General features: G+C 39.3%; 1 protein-coding gene across 4 annotated transcripts in view; it reads right to left on the minus strand.

The window, feature by feature from the left end:
* Positions 1-13,915, minus strand: part of PKIB (cAMP-dependent protein kinase inhibitor beta) — a 96,605-nt gene that overhangs the window by 81,227 nt on the left and 1,463 nt on the right. Inside the window, exon 1 of one of the 4 annotated variants that reach the window (XM_070073647.2) lies at positions 2,282-2,578. The exons of the other annotated variants lie outside the window; for them this stretch is intronic. The gene's annotated coding sequence lies outside the window, so the exon portion shown is untranslated. Of the gene's footprint in view, positions 1-2,281; positions 2,579-13,915 lie in introns of those variants that run through there. 4 annotated transcript variants of the gene reach the window in all.

The following is a 13,915-nucleotide window of genomic DNA, read 5'->3' on the forward strand; positions in this document are numbered from 1 at the left end:
TCTCTTTCTTTCTCTCTCTCTCTCTTTGTCTCTTCTCTCTGTAACGCTTTCAAGTGGATAGGACATATCTTAAAAGAGAGAGAGAGAGAGAGAGAGACCTGATTACCTACTCTAGGAGGGCCAGACAACGTATCTTTCATGGTGATTATAAGAAATAATTTTGTGAGGAGGGCCCTGCCATCCTTTAAGAGCACTGCGGTCACTCTTTTCTTTAGCTCAGAAGTTATAGTGGAACTAAACTAAACTTGAATCTCTAAATTCGATAGGGATAATTGTATTCCAGGTTGGCAAGGCATGTAGTAGCACTTAATCACCAAAGACAAGGTTGTTAGGAAAGTAAAAGCAGTAATCAAAATAATCTGACTTACAGAGACCTATAGCATCAGCTAATTGCTCATGGAGTCCTTAGAAAATAAAGATAGGTAATCACCTAAATTTTAATTTAATATAAGTAAACATGAGATTTCTAGAACTAAGAAACTGGTCTATCTTGAATCACCAAAGTACATTCACAGATCATCCATCAATTCCAAGACTTGAGTCCATTTACAGACCCAGAATCCCCTGAATGGAGAGGAGTCTGGGTCCCCTTGAAAGAATCTTGCAATACTGCCAAAAATTATATTGCTGATCTTTCTTCCAGCACTCCCCAGAGCCACTTACTTCCTACAGCAATTTACTACGCTGATTGTGCAGGAAAATAATTGGAACCTTCATAAATTACTGGACATTGACTTTAAAGTGACACTGGTACCAACCAGAGAAGGGACTTCTGGCAGTCACGGGATCAACAAAGTTTTAGCTCAAGCTAGTCTCCCAATGGGTTCAGTATATCCCAACCACTTTTCTAGTTTCAGAATACATAAATAAAATGGATATACTCAGCAAATGGTAGAATCCTCACTCTGGTTCTCTGTCTAATGAAGTGAGGACTATTATGGCAGGAACCATCAAGTGATAATCACTAAGACTGTCTCTACTTAGAAAACTTGTTTAAACCAAAAATCTAAACTGTATTCTTAGAGGGACTGCAGAGGTTATACCACCACCAAGAACTTGAAGGATGCAGGGATGATCATTCCCACCCTCAGCCTCAATTAACTCACATATTTGGCCTGTGCAGTGTGTTCCATGTCTGTAAACATCCTAGGGATCCATCAGCAGGTACTATGCATTCTAAGATAAAGGAAAACCTGTATTTGCCCCCGTCTATAAGCACAATTTCTAGGGGGCCTCTTCGCATGTTGGAAGCAACATATTCTTCACTTGGGGGTGACATTCTTCCCCAATTACTAAGAGGCCTAAAAAGCTAAGAGTTTGAGCAAGGCCCTGAATAATAGAAGGCTTTACAACAGCACAGGCTGCAGTGCAAGCTGCTCTGTCATTTGGGGCATATGATTCATCAGAGCAATTGCCTGTGCAGACAGAGATGTTGTTTGAAGTCCTGGCAGGCCCCTTTAGGTGAATCACAGCATAAACCCTGAGGATTTGGGGACAAAACTGCCACCCTGTGTAGGTAACTAATCTTATATTTGTAAAGAGCCTTTGGCTTGTTACTAGGTCTTAACAGAAACTGGACATCTCACTGTGGACCACCAACCTACCATGAAATCTGTGCTGCCTATTGTAAACCAATTGTCTAAACCACTAAGTCCCACAGTTGGGCATGTCCAGAAGCACTCCAAAATCAAATGGAAGTATTATATACAAGCCTGATATCAAGTAGACCTTGAAGGTATAAGAAATTTATATAAGGAAGTGGACCAAAATAGCCATGGTCTCCACTCCTGCATTATTTTATCTCCACTAGTGAATAACTATGCGTTACAGGGAGTTCTCTATAACCAGTCAACTTAGGAAGAGAAATTTGAGTTTGGTTTACAGATGGTAACACACAAATGCAAATACTGCCTGAAAGCAAACAGTTATAGCACTACAGCTACTTTAAAATATATCTCTGAAGAACAAGGGTAAAGAGAAATCCTTCAATATGGCATAACTTTGAGCAGCTAAGACAGGTGTTCAATTCACTTGAAAGGAGAAATAGCCAGAGGGACAGTGCTATATTGACTTGTGGACTGTGCTCAGCAGTTTACATGGTCATCAACTTGGAAGCACCATGATTGGAAAACTGATGACAAGAATGTCTGCAGAAGAGATACATAAATAGACTTCTATTAACAAAGAAGTGAAGATATTCATTTTCCATGTCAATGCTCACCAAAAGGTGACCCCAGCAGAGAGGAACATTAATAATCAAGAGGATAGGATAGGCCGGCACCTCAGATCACTAGGCTAATCTTCCGCCTGCAGCACCAGCACCCCGGGTTCTAGTTCTGGTTGTGGCACCGGATTCTGTCCTGGTTGCTCCTCTTCCACTCCAGCTTTCTGCTGTGGCCCGGGAAGGCAGTGGAGGATGGCCCAAGTGCTTGGGCCCTGCACCCGCTTGGGAAACCAGGAGGAAGCACCTGGCTCCTGGCTTTGGATCAGCGTAGCGCACCGACCGCAGCAGCCATTTGGGGGGTGAACCAGTGGAAGGAAGATCTTTCTCTCTGTCACTCTCTCTCTCTGTCTAACTCTGCCTGAAAAAAAAAAAAAAAAAAGAGGATAGGATGATGCATTCTGTATATAATATAGCTCTTTTCCCCAGTGACTCCTGTCTAAACCCTAAGTGGTTCATGAACAGTGGCTACGGCGGCAGGAAAGATGATTATTCACAGGCTCAGTAATAGGGGCTTCCACTTACAAAGGACAACCTAGCTAAAGCCATTGCCCAACCTGCCAGTATCAGAGACCGTCACTGAGTTCAGATATGGCACTGTATGACTATATCCATCATACAAGGGATGACACTTTGTAACTACTGAAATAGACACTTGCTCTAAATATAAATTTTCTCTCCCTGCAAGCAATGTTTCTACCAAAACTACTCCATTAATTTCAGAATATTTCATCTACATTGCATTATTTCTGATGAAGAGCTTACTTTAGAGCAAATGAAGCACAGAAATTCTCATTCACTGGTCTTATAGTTCACCATCCTGAAGTAAATAGCGTAGTAGAACAGTTCAGTGACATTTGAAAACTCAGTTGCAGTGCCAAGTAGCTGGTAGGACCCTGCTGGGCTCGGGCATTATTCTCCAGGAGGCTTGTATGTTCTAAACCTAAATCTGTGTATGTTTAATATAGTAATGACACCATTCATTAATACCTTTCACAATCTGCTGGAAAAATATTTCTTCATGTCCCTGCAATCTTTCATTTTGCTGGTTGAGAGGTCTTTGCTTCCAAAGGAGGAATACTTTCACTAGGAAAAACAGTAACTATTTTATTGACCTCAGAGTTAAAACTACCACCAGCCACTTTGTATTTTCGGTCCCTCTGAATCAGCAGGCAAAGAAGCAAAGATATTGACTGGGGAGACTGATCCTCTTAACCAAGGAGAAATTGGGATGTCTCCCACAATGGAAGCAAAGAATATGTCCAGAATAAAGGAGATCCTTTAGGACATCCTCTTGAGTTTGAATATTGTTTGTTCCCTCCTAAACCCATGTTGGAATTTAATTCACATTTTGAGGTATTAAGTGAATAAAAATTTAATTGGTCTATGGTATTTAGAGGTGTGGCCTTTGGAAGGGTATTTGTATTTGACAAGGTCATTAGAGTGGAGCCCAAGTGACTGAATATATTATTTATAAGATGAGGAGGAGAGATCAGGACATAAATGCATTCACCGTTTCTTGCCTTACTACTCTGAGGCTCTGACAGCAAAAAGAGCCATCAGCAGATGTAACCCCATGACCTTGGACCAGAACTGTGAGCCAAAATAAACCTCTTTCTTTATAACTTACCCAGTCTGTGGCATTGCATTATTAGAAACAGAAAACAGGCTAAGACAGTATCTTTTATTCTCACCACATTCTGTGAGTTAATTCAATGGAAAAACCACAATCATTCAATTCAGAGAGATTGCTAATGCCCCAGGCCCTTTGGGAACAACCTCTTAGGTCACCAGGGCAGGCAAAAAAACATGAAGAGCTGAACTATGTACTTAAGAGTACAGGGGATATGGAAGAAGGGAGTTAGAAATATCAGCTCTGACCACATGACCAGTTGCAGAAACAAGTACTTTAATTAAGGATATTCCATATTTTGACACACGCATGAGTATAAAATATTTTTATTTTCTTCCCTCCTTTAAACCCTTACCTAAGATATATTAATAACATCTAACTTTACAGCACAGCATTTAAAATGTCAAGGAGAATAATAAAAATTGTTGAAACTGAACCCTCTTTGGAGGAAGGGTCAAGCATGTGGTTGGCTGTAAAACGTGTTTTGTGATAGCTGTATTGTATCAAGCAGAAAAATTACTTTTTATAGTTATTATTTTTAGATTATATATGGTTAATGACATTTATAGATGCAAAGTTGACCAAGGGTGGACTGTGATGTAAGCTTTATGGATCAATTTGACAAGGCCCAGTTAGTCAAACTCTGATGGAGGCTCTACAGTGAAGGAATTTTGTAGATGCATTAATATCTGCCATCAGCTGACTTGAAGTAAAGGTTATCCCCAACAGTTTGGGTAGGCCTTAAGAGCAGAACAGAGAATGAAATTCTACTTGTGGACTGAAGCTTCAACTCTTATCCCAGAGTTTGCGGCCTATCTTCTGCCAGCCAATTACTGGTGATATCTTCTTTAAAAAAGAATTTATTTGTTTGAAAGGCAGAGAGAGAGAGAGAGAGAGAGAGAGAGAATCTTCCATTCTTTGGTTCACTCCCCAGAGTCTGCAACCACCAGGGCTGGACCAGGCAAAAGTCAGGAGTCTGGAACTCCATTCAGAATCTCCCACATGGGTAGTAATGTTCCAAGCAGTTAGCCATCTTCCAGTGCTTTCCCAGGCACATCAGCAGGAAGCTGGAGTAGAGCAGCTAGCACTTGAACTGGCACCCATATGGGATGCAGCATTGCAGGCAGTGGCTTAAACTGCTGTGCCATAACACTGGTCCCATGATAAGGTTCTTAATTCATAACTTCTATTGGTTCTGTTTCTCTGTTTCTTTTCTCTCTGGTGAACCTGACTGATTCAATTATGTTCATGTGAGAACATAAGGAGTAGAATATATACAAATGATTTTCAATAAAAAATTCCACTAAAAAGAAGAAAAGCTTTGTCATCTATTGTGATTCCCAAATGTATTCCAGAAATAGAATATTTCTGTGAAAATTGAGATACAACACTGTTATCTAGAATGGTAAATTCCTTGGCCAAAGCCACATTGAAGGTCAGAATTTGAAAACAGATTTGATGAAGGCCAAGTTTATCTAATCTTAATTACCTGCATTAACTGTCATTTGATAAATAAATGCATAGTTTCTCCAGACAAAACTCATTATTATAAAGACAGTCTGTTAGAAAGAACTATGGGATTTCCCTTCATTGAAAAATATTACTTGAAGACAATTATGAAGTTTTCAAACTTCATAGTAACCTAGAAAAAATTTAAGTGGCTATAGACTTAAGATTTCATTAAAATTCTCAAATATGGGAATGCTTGTATTTTGTTTGGAAATTTTTTCTTTGATTATAAATAAGCCTGTGTATGTAAGGTCTATGACCAACAACAGAAGAGTATTAAAAGATAAAGATTCAGGCAAAAGAATCAATGTTCAATATTCTCTTAGTCCTGAGAGATGGAGGCCCTGATTTGAGTATTTCCAAGTTACGTAGTCAGGCCTGTGGGAGGGAGGATGGAAGAATGGCACAGAGGTGCAGTTGGACAGGAGGAATTACTTCTAATGTTCTGTAGTTCATAGAATAACTATGATTGGCCATAGTTAACTGATTTTTTCAAAGTAGCTAGTAGGGAGAATTTTGAATCTTTCTAAGACAAAGAAATGATAAATGTCTGAAGTGATTGACAGCTGTGCCAGTTAACTCTGACCTGATCATTACATACTGTATACATTTATTGGAATGTCACATAGTACCCCATAAATATGTATAATTTCTATGTGTCAATTCAAAATTAAAAATATATTTTTAGAATCATAATTGGTCTCAGAATCCCAATAATGATTGCCAGGAAATGAGGCAATTAATATTTATGTAATTGAAAGGAAATTAATTCCAGTGATTTCTATACTATTTTCTGTCCCAAGTAAGCCTCAGCCAGATACAATCTTCTACTTAGTCCTCTTAATTTATCCCTTCTCTGACAGAGGACCTCTTCCTAAGGAAAAATGCAAGAAGAATGGGAAACAATAATACTTCCACATTGTATGCTCCACTCACCCTGGGCCTCATGTGAGCACTTCCAACTGTAGGAATTTCAGTTTGATCTGAAGGATATGGAAAGTTTTATCAGAAAGGGAGAAAAAAAGGCAAGGGTGCTTACATCAGTTTTTAATGCTCACCATTACTGATAAAGCATAGTTTTCAATTTTTAAAAGGTAGTCAAATGAGTCTATACTAGGGAATATCAGAGTTAACATCTATAAAAACCTGCATCGCTCCCTGCTTCAGCATTCCTCCAATTCACACAAGCCCCAATCTGAGGTGTCACAAGTCTCCGTTAACTTGTAGACTCATATGGCAGTGTCTGCTTTAATCATTACTCACTCCAAAGCAGACCACTGTATCTATCCAGTTTTCCCAGAGCCTGAATTTCAGGCCTCACTTCCAGCTTCAGCCCTGGAGATTCATTCTCTGTGATCAGACATCTCTGCCTATTTGCCTAGAGATCACCTCCCTCCAGACTATGCGTCACCTCAACCTGCCCACCTGCCGGCACACCATCTGCTACACTGTGCTGGTCCTCATGACTTCTGTTGCCATCATCTTTCTCTCTAGATCATGAGCCCACTGACTTGGTTGGACTTTTGCCCATTGGTTGACACATACTCCAACTCTAGCTACCTCTTTCACTGTGGTGAATGTGCCTTTAAAAAACAAACTAATTCATCCCTCTACCCAGCTCTTAATTGTGACAATAATAAGTTGCGCTTTGCTCTACAAAATATTCTAATTTAATACGTTTCAAACAAAATTAAAACAGACTGTGGGCCAGTGCCGTGGCTCAATAGGCTAATCCTCTGCCTGCAGTGCCGGCACCCTAGGTTCTAGTCCCTGTCGGGGCACCGGATTCTGTCCCGGTTGCTCCTCCTCCAGTCCAGCTCTCTGCTGTGGCCCGGGAGTGCAGTGGAGGATGGCCCAAGTGCTTGGGCACTGCACCTGTAAGAGAGACCAGGAGAAACACCTGGCTCCTGGCTACGGATCAGCACGGTGCACCGGCCACAGCGCGCTGGCCGCAACGGCCATTGTGGGGTGAACCAACGGCAAAGGAAGACCTTTCTCTCTGTCTCTCTCTCTCACTGTCCACTCTGCCTGTCAAAAAATAAAAAAATAAAATAAAATAAAAAACAGACTGTGGATCATCTAACAGAGTTAAGGGTATGTGCTAAGCATAAAAATGATAAAAGCCATTCACCAAGGTGTTTAAAGAAACCTGATAAACAGTGGAATATTTTCATCAACAACACAGAGGTTAAAGGCAATCATCAATTTCAGTTTCCAAACAGCTTGCCTTCTAAAAGCACATTTAGAAAGAAAGAAATTGAAAAATAAAATGACATTAGCCCTTTAGGAGGAAACAATATGGCAATGCAGACATAAGTTCCAACCTAGTTACAGGAGTTGTCACAGTTGGTACAGCTGTGAGATATGAATATTTTACCTCACTTCTAAGACAGTTCCTTAGTTCTGCAAATGTGCCTTGATTGAAAACAAAAGGAACAGATTTTTTTCATACTATTTGTTGAACTCTTTACTTAGTACAGAGTTAATCTTATATATTTAAAGTTAATTGAAAATAGATCTTAGTAAAAAATAAGAATCGGAATAGGAGAGGGAGGAAGAAGAAGGGTGAGGAGCATGAGTGGGAAGAATCATTATATTCCTAAAGTTGATTTTATGAAATGCATGAAGTTTGTATAACTTTTTTTTTAACTTTTATTTAATGAATATAAATTAAAGTTTGTATAACTTAAATAAAAGGTTTCTTGGGAAAAATACACAAATGACAAAAAATGGAATCATCAGTGTTAGTCTATATAACCAATAATGCTCTGCATAAACAATGTTTTTGCCAGCATTATTTTAATGTCTAAGATATATTAAAGCAAAGGAAATAAGCAAATTTAAAAAAGAATATTCTTTAAAAAAATCAAATTAAATGACTTTGAATCACACTAATTTTTATTAAACAATTGGTTGTATAGGCAGTATTCTAAGTATGCAAACAGCACTTTCTTATCTTTTTAATAATCCTCTGAGAACCCTATTTTTCAATTTCTTTTTTTCTAAATGTGCTATTACCAGGTCTATTTTACAAACAAAAACACTGGGTCAGGGAAGTTAGGCAATTTGCCTGAGGTTACACAGCTAATAAATGGAACAAGTGATAATCAAATTCAGCAATCAGTGATTTGATCCACTGTCACATGCTGTATCTCTGAATGGTTTCTGAGACTCATGCTGTCAGACAATTGCAAAACAGAGTATAGAAGGGAGATTTGAATTTCAATGTTCAGTGCTCTTTCTACTAAATCTGCTTGTTAGAGATTTCTGTTAATGCCCACTCTGGGAGGCAACAGGTCATAGATCAAGTAGTTAGGTCCTTGCAACCCACATGGAAGACCCAGATTGAATTCCTGGCTCCCAGCTTTGGCCTGACCCAGCCATGGCTAACTGTGTATTTGAAGAGTGAACCAGTGCATGGGGACTTTCTGTCTGTCAAATAAATAATAAATAAATCAGCCATGTAAACCAATTTTAAAAGAAAAACTTTAAACAAAATATATTTAACAAAGTTTATTTGAGCAAATAATTAATGAATCAACTGGCATTTAAATCCAGAAGAGACTCAAATAGCCTGAGCAGTGGGCTTTCAAAGAATGAACAATGAACATGGAAGCCAATAAAAAAATTACTTCATTCACTACAGCTAGGGATTTGCCTTATTTCGGTGTGGTTAATGGGTGGTACCTACTTATATAACCAGTCAGCTAGTTGGCTCTTTCTGATTAGCTGAAGTTCAATTCAAAATTAATCGGTTATAAGTAATACCTCTAAGTAAACTTCCAGTTTGCTTGCATAATTGTTCCTGGTACAGGAACAACCCTAGGTGGATAGCCTGCTCTTTATTTTTTCTTTATTTTTTAAAGATTATTTAATTTATTTGAGATATAAAGCTATAGACAGTGAGAGGGAGAGACAGAGAGAAAGGTCTTCCTTCCATTGGTTCACTCCCCAAATGGCCACAACAGTGGGAGCTGCACCAATCCGAAGCCAGGAGCCAGGAGCTTCTTCCAGTCCTCACAAGGGTGCAGGGGCCCAAGGACTTGGGCCATCTTCTACTGCTTTCCCAGGCCATAGCAGAGAGCTGAATTGGAAGAGGAGCAGACGGGGCCAGAACTGGCGCCCATATGGGATGCCGACGCCACAGGCAGAGGATTAACCTACTGCGTCACAGCGCCAGCCCCTTGTTTTTTCTTTACCACCGTAAAGTTTCTTCACCTCTCTCTAGCCTTATTTTGTTCATATGTAGTCACAACTTATTTACATTTTCTTGAATTTCCATATTGTTTAGCTTGTCATTTTCAAATGGGGCCAATATTGATCATATAGAAAGACATAAGTTAGAATGATGTTTTCTCTTAACTCTTCCAGCAATTATATTCTGTCATCCATAGGTCCCATTTAAGAGCAAGAAAGACCTAAAGATGTGAATAACAACTGAAGTCCTTAATTTATTGAATGAAACAAATTATGCAAGGGAAAACAGAGGTGGAATTATATAAACCTGTTTAAATATCAAAAACAAGACTAAATATTGGAACGGTTCCATTAATACATGAGTGAAAATATAAAGTGGATTGGAATAATGTACACTAATTCATAAAGTCTTCTAAGGAATAGACTTGACTAACCATAGCATTTATTTCTTTAAAAAGGAAAGTGTTGGGGGTGGACATTTAGCATACTGGATAAGATGTCTGCATGCTATATCAGAGTAACTGGTTTTGATGCCTGGCTCTACCTTCCGACTCCAGCTTCCTATTAATGCAGCCCGGGGAAGCAGTAGTGGTAGTGGCTCAAGTAATTGGGTCTCTACCACTCACTTGGGGTACCTGGACTGAATTCCTTGCTCTCAGTTTTGGCCTCAGCCCAGCCCTTGCCATTATGGGCATTTGGGGACCAACATTGTGGTGCAGTGACTTAAGAAGCTGCATACAATGCCCAGCATTCCATATCACAGTGCAGGTTCAGTATTTGCTACTCTGCTTCCAATACAGCTTCCAGCTAATGCACCTGGAAAGACAGTGGATGATGGCCAGAATACTTGGGCCTCTGCCATCCATGTGGAAAACCCAGATGGTCCAGACCTGGGTGTTACAGCCGTTTGGAGAGTGAACCAATGGATAGAAGATATCTGTTTCTTCCTCACTCTCTGTAAATCTGTGTTTCAAATACATACATACATATATACATGATACATACATACATAACTCATACATGCATTTGGGGAATGGACCATTAGATGAGAGTTCACTCTTAAATAATAAACATTTTTAAAATTTAAATTAAGAAATAAAAAGACATAAATATTACAAAATGAAGGGAATCAATTTTAAGAGGTGTAAATTAATTTTGTTCTTTTGTTCTTTACATTGTTTAAATGCCTCCATATGTAAATAATGGATGTATCTTGATGACATAATATCCCCCCTAAAGCCATTGTAAATTAAAAAATCCTAAATGAAAAATTCATTTAAGGGGTAGGCATTCTGGTACAGTGGGTTGAGCCACTGATTGGGATACCTGCACACTGTATCAGAGCGCCTGGGAAGGAGTCCCACCTCTGCTTATAATCCAACTTCTTGTTAATGTACCTGGGAGGCAGCAGATGATGGTCCAGGTACTTGGTTTCCTGCCACCCATGTGGGAAAAAAGATGGATTTCCCGGTTTCTGGTTTCAGCCTGGTTCAGCCTCAGCTGTTGTGGGCATTTGAGGAGTGAACCAGTGGGTGGAAGATTCACTCTCTCTCTCTCTCTCCTCTTTCTCCTTCTCTTTCTCTCTCTCTGTGTATGTGTGTGTGTATGAGTGTGTGATTCTTTCAAATCTCAAATTTTTTTTTAAAAAATGAATTTAATTTATTCTATCTACCTCATATCATAGCTAGCATCACAGCACACTGTAAAGTATCGGTTGTTTACTCTTGTGATCACATGACTGGCTGGGAGCTGTGGATCACTGCTGCCTAGCGTCACAGGAAAGTATTATTTATATATAGCTAAACTGAGAAAGGAAAAATTCAAAGTATAGTATCTACTGCATGTATATAACTTTCATGTCATATAAAGTAAAGAAAAATACTGTAAATGGAACTACCACAAGTCAAAGACTGAATACTAATTAAAAAGTGGAATACAAAGAGAGGGTGCAGCTTATCCAAAATAGACTTATAACAGTGAACACAGAGTATTTAATTGGTTCATTTATGGTAGCTGGTAAGCCTGTTCAATGTCAACTACAGTCCACTGAATTAAAGTTGTTATGAACAGTCTAATTGCTTTATTTGGCTTATCTTTGAATAATCTAGCTGTATATCAACCACCTTAATCATTTTGGTTTTTAAATTTTTTTATTTGAGAAGAAGAAGAAAAGACAGATTGTTCATTTGTTCTTTCCCCAGATGGCCACAACATTGGGGCTGGGCCAGGGCTAGAGTCAGGATCCAGGAATGCAATACAGTTCTCCCACCTGGTGGCAGGAACCTAACTACTTGAGCCATCACCACTGTCTCCCAGGATGCACACTGGCAGAAAACTGGAGTCAGGAGCCAGGGTGGGAAACTAAACCCAGATACTCTGATGTGAGACAGAGCATTCTAACAACTAGGCTCCCCACCTGCTATTCCTTTTGTATTTCTTCATCATTATTGCTATTATTATTATTGATTTTCATTTTATTTGAAAAGCAGAGAGACAGATGGAGAGAGATCTTCTATTCACTGATTCACTCCTCAAATGCCAACAAGATCCAGGGCTGGACCAGGCTGAATTCAGCAGCCTGGAACTCCATCTGGGTCTCCCACATGTATGGCCAGACCCAAGTACTTGTTCCATCATCTGCTACTTCCCAGGATGTGAATTAGCAGAAATCTGGAGCAGAAGGAGAGTAACCAGCACTCAAATCAGGCATTCCAACATGGGAGGTGGATGTTCTACGGGGTGATTTTAATCACTACATCATGCACTTTCCTCCCTTTTGGATTTCTTAATGGCTAATTTAGTCAGTGGTCAGTACCAACAACATGACTGCAAAACAGAAATTGATTGTGACACAGATACTTACTTATAATCAAACCATATTAACTTTCAAACTCATCCAACATGTAGGAGAAGGTTCTCTTTGAACAGATCTTAACACATTGTATATGATCTCTTTTGATCTAACAACTTATGGTTGACAATATAGGTCCCTTAGCATGATACAAAGAGGTGAAGGTTGAGTTAAAAATGAAATATTCCCAGTAACTTAGAACAGAAAAGTAATAAACAAATGCCAGCAAAATGGACTTGTTTAAGACAAAATGCCACTCTTGCTTTTGTGAGGGTGTCTTTCAAATGTTCATGGAAAATATATTTTGAAAAAAAAAAAACTATGTATGAACTTCAAATTTTATGCACTACAATTAACTTATCTTTTAATTTCATTTTCCATGAATTTTTTGAGATTCCATTATATCCAGTAGAAGAAGAGAACTATATATAGTTCTTCTGGTTATTTCAGGCCTTTTCCTTAGGGTGATGAAAAATATATACACTAAGTGTATATCCATGAACAAATGAACAAGATATATGTTTGAAAACCAGTGTTTGTTTAGCAGGGTATTAGAACTAAAGTTTGTATTGTATTTCTTTTTCAGTCACTCATTGCCAGGCATGTCTCATGAGCCGCAAGATGGATCTGCCAGGAATATAATTTAATGAGTACCTCCAACTCATTACAGGAAAGACACTGAGGTTGGCTGTTGGCCAAACCTCAGGCCCAAAACCCACTGAGGAAAAAGCCATTTAGTATTCTTGGGCTTTGTTTCATGGAAAGTAGAAATTCTTTGGGGTTGATGAATAGAACTAACATAACAAACTTGATTCAAAGACACTGGTCAAGGGTTAGAAAGGAAGAGAAGGATAATTGAAAGCAGAACCTTGGGCAATATTATTGACTTGTGGTTCTTTGGCTCTCTAGCAAATAAAAATTGACAAGAGGTCAATGGTGCAACCCTGTCAATGCTTACTGGGGGCTTTTCCTCAAATACAAGTAAAAGATCATAACAAAAAGGTTCTGTTGAATGCCTCTCTGACAGGTGCTAAACGGGTGCTTTTTTTTTTCTTAAGAATTGTATTTACTTATTTGAGAGGTAGAGTTACAGACAGAGAGAGGGAGAGACAAAAAGAAAGGTCTTCTATTCACTGGTTCACTACCCAGATGGTCTCAAAGGCCAGAGCTGGGCCTATCCGAAGCCTTGAGCCAAGAGCTTCTTCCAGGTCTCCCGCATGGGTGCAGGAACCCAAGCACTTGGGCTATCTTCTGCTGCTTTCTCAGGTCATAGCAGAGACTGGATCAGAAGAGGAGCAGCCAGGACTTGAACTGGCACCCATATGGTATGCCAGTGCTGCAGGCGGAAGCTTAGCCTATCATGCCACAGAGCAGGCCCCTGAACAGCTGCTTTTATGGAATTGGGGAAGCATAGTGCTACCCTCTAGGCACGCTGGCACTTAAATCTGTACCCATCCCAGAGTTCTGGCTCATCGTACTCAGCCCTCAACACTTTGGTTAGCAC

The sequence above is a fragment of the Oryctolagus cuniculus genome, chromosome 5 (assembly GCF_051225735.1).
Source record: "Oryctolagus cuniculus isolate XC-2025 breed Fujian yellow rabbit chromosome 5, ASM5122573v1, whole genome shotgun sequence".
Classification (NCBI taxonomy): domain Eukaryota; kingdom Metazoa; phylum Chordata; class Mammalia; order Lagomorpha; family Leporidae; genus Oryctolagus; species Oryctolagus cuniculus.